The following is a 6,147-nucleotide window of genomic DNA, read 5'->3' as shown; positions in this document are numbered from 1 at the left end:
CTTTCTCTTATCTTCTGTATCACTCTCATCTTCATCCTCTGATCCATTCTTTTTCTTACCAACTGATTTCACATGCATGCACAATTTGATAACATTGAAAACATAAATATTTTTTAACGCCATGTCCGCGAGTCATACAACGAATAAATTCAAAAAACTTACATGTCTTCTTCTAACAGGTTCTTCTATAGTCTCCAAGTCTGAATCACCGTAATAGTCGTAAGAATAATTATCGCCAACTAAGACCTGAGCAAACAAGAAAGATTAACGGTCATGTCACGACGACATAAAATAAATTGTGAGATCATTAAATATAAATTTAACATACATATGACCTACTATAATTAAAATGCATACCTCGTCAACAAAACCAAAGTCCAATCTCTCATCATCATTTGGCTCATCCACAACATCACTCTGAATCTAATTCATTTTAAACCATGTAAAGATCAATTCCATATTTTTATGCAATCATACATTTATTACTACAAACTCACATTATCAGTGTCAACATCTTCTTCTTGCTCTACATTATCATCTTCTAGATCAATACCATCTGCATCCATCTAATAGCAAAAATAAGCACAATCAGTATGTAACTACTTACTCCCTCCGGTCTCTTTTAATTGACTCGGATTTAGTACAACTTTGTACTAAATTTGAGTCAATTAAAAAGGACCGGAGGGAGTACATGCAAGTACTAAATATAACTAGTAGTTCAGTTTCACTCACACTTTCGTCGACATCATCGTCTCCAGAAGTGTGTTCATCTTCAGGTGGTGCATCCTCGTTGGCAGACGAAATATTGAATTCCTCTTCATCTGTATTTCCGCTGTCGTACTCCATTGAACTTGAACTCAAATCAGAAACGTCCATCGCCCTGTCCAAATTAACAACCCAATCAGTACATCTCAAAAAAGGAGTTCCAAACCCAAACCCTAACGTCAACCAAATCATGAACATGCAACTAGTTTTTTGAATCAATTACCTCGCACAACCACCAAGGAGCCGCCAAACCCTAACGCCGCCTATAGCAGCAGGAACAACCCTGCCGCGTGCGATCCTCCTCCGCGCCCGACCTTGCCCAGCCTCGTCGTCGCCGGATCCGCCTCCCGCCTCCACGATACGCGGCTGAGCTCTCAGAACGAAACCGCCCTGCTACGCCTTGCCGGCCCAACGTCCTCGTCCCTGCCGTCTCCCTCCCGATCGACACAACCTTCGAAACCCTAAGGAGGACCAGCAATGGCGCACAGGCAAGGTTTCAAATATTTTCCCCGTAACTACCGCCTATCGCCGGCAACAAATCCACGTGATCGACGTATTTTTCGGGTCGAACTCTGATTCTAATGCTATGGGGCCGGCGCAAACCGTCATCAACAACGATACGTACCATATCTACGTGGCAACCGACCATCTATGTGAAAAATGACGTGGAGTATAATTATACGCCACTAATACGGCCCCACCTTCTCGAACGGGTATCCCACCTGAACGTCATTCGCCGGGGGGGGGACACCGGAGCACACCCCTTTGGAGAACCACTTTATAGTTAGGTTGTTATCTTTGGTGGTGGTTAGATTAATGTGGCGAGTGATTGATTACCAATTTACCATGGCAGGGTCTTTTATTAATTTTTTTTTCCATTTTAGTTGTGTGCATCCTTGATGTCCTTAAACATCATGTTGGTGCATAGCTTAGTGTAATTGATATTTATGCCATATTGATATATTTCATATTGAAGGGGAAAAAAAGTGCGTCCGTGTTGTTTCCTCGCATGCGAACTCTGTGCGGCTGCAACCTATCCATTTAAACGCGAATCAATCTTTGTCGATTACGTACGGTATTTAATTAGGCGGGCGGTATACTCATGCTTCAGACATGATTTCGGTCCCCTCCACGCCGATGTGTATGTTTATCCGTTCTGATTTTGGAATCGGCTGAAATTGCAGCCAGCAAGGACGCTATGGACATGGCCTGGTACTCGTCGTATGCTCTATGCACTACTCGCCGATCAGAAGTAGACATGCGTTATTGCTGAAAACGTGACAAATAGCTTGGAAGATGAGGATCAGAAATCTTCTGCAGGAAAAACAGCATTCCCTCCGTTTTGAACCAATTGATGCAGCTTTGGTTTAGATACGTATTTATCTAGACACATTTTAATGTAGGTTCGCTCATTTTGAAAAAGGAAAAAAAAAACTGCGTTCACTAATTTGGAACTGAGGGGGTAAGAGTTTAGCGGTAGGGATTACAGTCAGCGATATATCTGAAGAAGAAGCTTGGGAGTGTCACCGGAGGCACCCAGACGCCCCCAGCCTGCACCCACATCGCAGCTTCATTGATAGCTGCAATCACTCGATTGATGGAGGTTGAGCGTGATCAAAGATTATTCTATTTTTCTTCCTTTCATGTGTCCCAAAGAGCCAGCAATGTTTAAGATCGATGCACAAGGTTTGGGCCGTTTTCTTGCCAACCCAGGTAAGCGTCGTTGCTTGCCGTACTCTGCTGAACATTTCTTAGTTCATGCGTGTTTGCTGACCAGTTTGCTCGGAAGGAAACCTATACTCCATCTCGTCTCCTGCGCCGGTTGTTACAACCGACACGATCGAGCTCCTAGCTGTCGGTCCAGAATGCAACTGCAACAAGGCGGCATTTACTTGCAAAATCCAACAAGCTGCGCGCTGTCAGCTAGCTAATCCGCCATCCTTTCCTTCTTCATGCCGGATCATCTCGCCCCTTTCGCCATAGATTGTTGTGACGTTCAGACATGAGAGACTGGTTTTATAGTTGGGAAAATCTAATCAGAGGCGCCGCACGTCGCGCGTTTTGTGCGGCGGCTCTTTAAGATGCGTGCGGCGCATCCTATAGGAGGCTCGCGCACGTCGCGCACGTCGTGCCGACCGACTTCGGTCGGTCTCGTAGTCGGTCTGTGGGCCCCGCATGTAAGCTTGAATTTTGGGAGGCGTGCTCGTTGAAAATAATTCCAGGAGCTTTTCTATCATAACCGTCCATTTTGGGTTATCCGTTCCTCCCTCTCTGACGACGGGCGATTCCGAGGGCGATTCCGAGGGAATCGTCGATTCTCGCCGGCGATTCGTCGATTTATCGCCGGCGACGGCTAGATCCGTCGCACATCTGTATTCTGGTTAGTGTCCTCCGTCTACCACTGCTGTTAATCTCCGTTTTTTGCTTTTCGTGGTAGCTCGTGCGCGGCGATGTCGGATTTTCTCGGCCCGCACGGATTTGCTGCTAGATCCGCTCGGCCCGTCGGATTTGCTGCACCAGAGCGAGTTGACGAGGGAGATCGCGGTGACGAGGGGGAGAGTGCGGCTTCGATGTAGAGCGCGGCAACGAGCTAGCAGCGGGGCGTCGAGGGAGATTGCGGGGACGAGCTTGCAGCAGGGCTACGAGGCAGATCCTGGCGACTACCGATTTGTTCGTTTGACGTTGTAGCTGCGCGGTTAGGAGGGAGCAGCGCCGTGACTAGGGAGTAGGGGGGAGCTGCACCGTTGTGTTCGTATCCATGGCGTCTAGATGCAAGTTTTTGTTCTACGATTTGTTCTGGCATCATGCATTTTTGTCTGCATGTTGTAGTTTGTGCTGGATCAATTTGTTGTGCATTTTTGTTTTTGTACTGTGAATCTGAGGAAGTTAATATGTTAGATGTTTCTGAAGAACCTAGAAGTTGAGACAGAAAATTTGGTTGCTAATTATTTTGGAAAAAAGTGGCAGCTATCATGTTCTACGATTATGGTTTGTTCATGATTACTGGTAGTATTTTTCTTGGTTGCTAGTTGCTAGTTACTATTTTTCCAAATAACCTGATAGTTTGTTCATGATTACTGCCAGATAACCTGATAGTTTGTTCATGATTACTGGCAGATAACCTGATAGTTTGTTTCATGATAGTTTGTTCATGCTAATAAGTTGGGACAGAAAACTTGGTTGCTAGTTGCTAGTTACTATTTTTCCAAATAACCTTATAGTTTGTTCATGATTACTGGCAGTAATTTTCTGGATAATTTGGCGCAGTTATTTGGAAAAAACTGGCAGCCATTGTAAATAACCTGATAGTTTGTGGTGTAACCATGCTTTTTTGTGATAGCATTCATACACTTTTTAAACTTGCTAATTTAGTTACCTAATCTGATTATTGGTATTAATATTGTTTGGCAGCTAAGACTGTCGATGGCTAGGAGAAAGGGAAATCCAAATAATGCTAGTGCTACTATGAAAAGGAAGGGAGTGCGCAAAAAGCATCACGTAAGTTAATAAATCTTGTTCATGTCTTCACTGTGTTCGACTATAAACGTTGCCGCTAGATATTTTCTTGTATAATCTGTTAGTTGCTTTAGGTTATTTTGGCATCTGTAATATAATTGTGTTCCAATTACCATGTTATTTTTATATGGTCATTGCTGTTTTTTCTCAGTTATTTTTTGAATGTGGCTTCACTGTTTTCTAAATTGTTTTTACAATCTCATTGAATTGTCCAGGTTTTTACCGGAGAACGTAATAGGGCTTCTCCATCACCCATAGTTAAGCTTTACAGTAGTTTGACAGAAGATCAGAAGCTTGCTATAGTTGACATGGGTCATGCCAGCTTTCTTGATATCAAGTGTGGACAGTTGCATAACCCGGTCATAAATTGGTTTACAAAGTGTTAACAGCCCGATATGAGAGCATTTGTTGTCCCTTGTCGTGGAGTTATCCCATTAGACGAAGAATCTGTTCATATCATGACTGGATTGCCCAATGGACAACTTCAAGTCAAGTACTACTGTGATTACAAGTTGGAGGCTGAGATTTCTGAAAGGCTATATCCTGGAAAAACTAGCAGGCCTAAGGTTTTAGAGATTGGAAAAATGCTCGAGGAGTACCAAGAAGCTGATGATACTTTTAGAGAACTTTGGCTTTTGTTCTTGGTGTCAACAGTTGTTGCTCCAACAACAGATGTAAAGATGAGCAACAAATGTTATCCAATGCTGGTAATAGAACTTCGCAAACTACTTTATTCTATGTCCTTTTGGTTCGTAATTTTTCATTTTGTTTGCATGTATACTAAAATCGTCCCCTCTTTTTTTTTCTGTGTATGTCATGGTGATAAATCTCTTAGATTGACATTGCTAATGCAAAAGAGATGACATGTGCAAATTTATTGTTGATGAGCTGCACAATAATCTGTCAAATGGGAAGTATAGCAGGGGATGTTTATCGCATCGCATGGTGAGTACATAGTTACTCTTTGTTTATAGTTACTTCTTTTTGTATTTTTTGGTCATTTGTAAATAGTTGTATTAATTGTTTGGAATGCATTTTAGTATTGTGAAGTTTTTCTTTGCAAATATCTTTTTGTATGTTTAGTTGAATTAATCTGGTGACTAGATTTTGCAATTCTGGTAGTTCAAATCATCAGTTTCATGTAAACCATCAGCAATAATTTGTGTGTTGTTGTTATTGCTTGAAGCTGCGGTACTTTGATGCACTCAACACCAACCACTTGGAGCTTATGCTTGGAGATGAACGTTTTGCTATTAATGCTTGGTCTAGCTTACAAATTGATGCGGTTGGTGCAATGGATGCACAGGAGTACGATTCAACCATATTCGGTGTTCTGGAGGTTAGTCCTCTTATTTTTTGATGCATTGTTCGATTATTTCAACTAGTTTTGATGCACTCAACACTAAAAGCTGCTATGGGTTTTTAATTTTCTTTACTTGTTCGTGCAGCTGAAGGATGAGTATAAGGAGGACATTGCTAGGGAATGTAGGATAACGTTGCATAGAAAACAAAAATTTTCCTACCGCGAACACGCAATCCAAGCCAAGATGCAATCTAGAAGACGGTAGCAACGAGGGGGTATCGAGTCTCACCCTTGAAGAGATTCCAAAGCCTACAAGATGAGGCTCTTGTTGCTGCGGTAGACGTTCACTTGCCGCTTGCAAAAGCGCGTAGAAGATCTTGATCACGATCGGTTCCGGCGCCACGAACGGGCAGCACCTCCGTACTCGGTCACACGTTCGGTTGTTGATGAAGACGACGTCCTTCTCCCCGTTCCAGCGGGCAGCGGAAGTAGTAGCTCCTCCTTGAATCCGGCAGCACGACGGCGTGGTGGCGGTGGCGGTGGAGATCTCCGGCGGAGCTTCA

General features: G+C 43.3%; 1 long non-coding RNA gene across 1 annotated transcript; it reads right to left on the bottom strand.

The window, feature by feature from the left end:
- Positions 1 to 384: 384 nt before the first annotated feature.
- LOC124703641 lies at positions 385 to 783 on the bottom strand. Its single transcript, XR_007003194.1, has 3 exons — positions 733 to 783; positions 498 to 566; positions 385 to 423 (listed from the first exon to the last, which is right to left on the bottom strand). It is a non-coding gene; the product is annotated as an uncharacterized LOC124703641 (long non-coding RNA).
- Between the last annotated feature and the right edge of the window lie 5,364 nt (positions 784 to 6,147).

This window comes from Lolium rigidum, chromosome 3 (genome assembly GCF_022539505.1).
Source record: "Lolium rigidum isolate FL_2022 chromosome 3, APGP_CSIRO_Lrig_0.1, whole genome shotgun sequence".
Taxonomy (NCBI): Eukaryota; Viridiplantae; Streptophyta; class Magnoliopsida; order Poales; family Poaceae; genus Lolium; species Lolium rigidum.
This window is presented reverse-complemented; position numbering and strand designations above follow the sequence as displayed.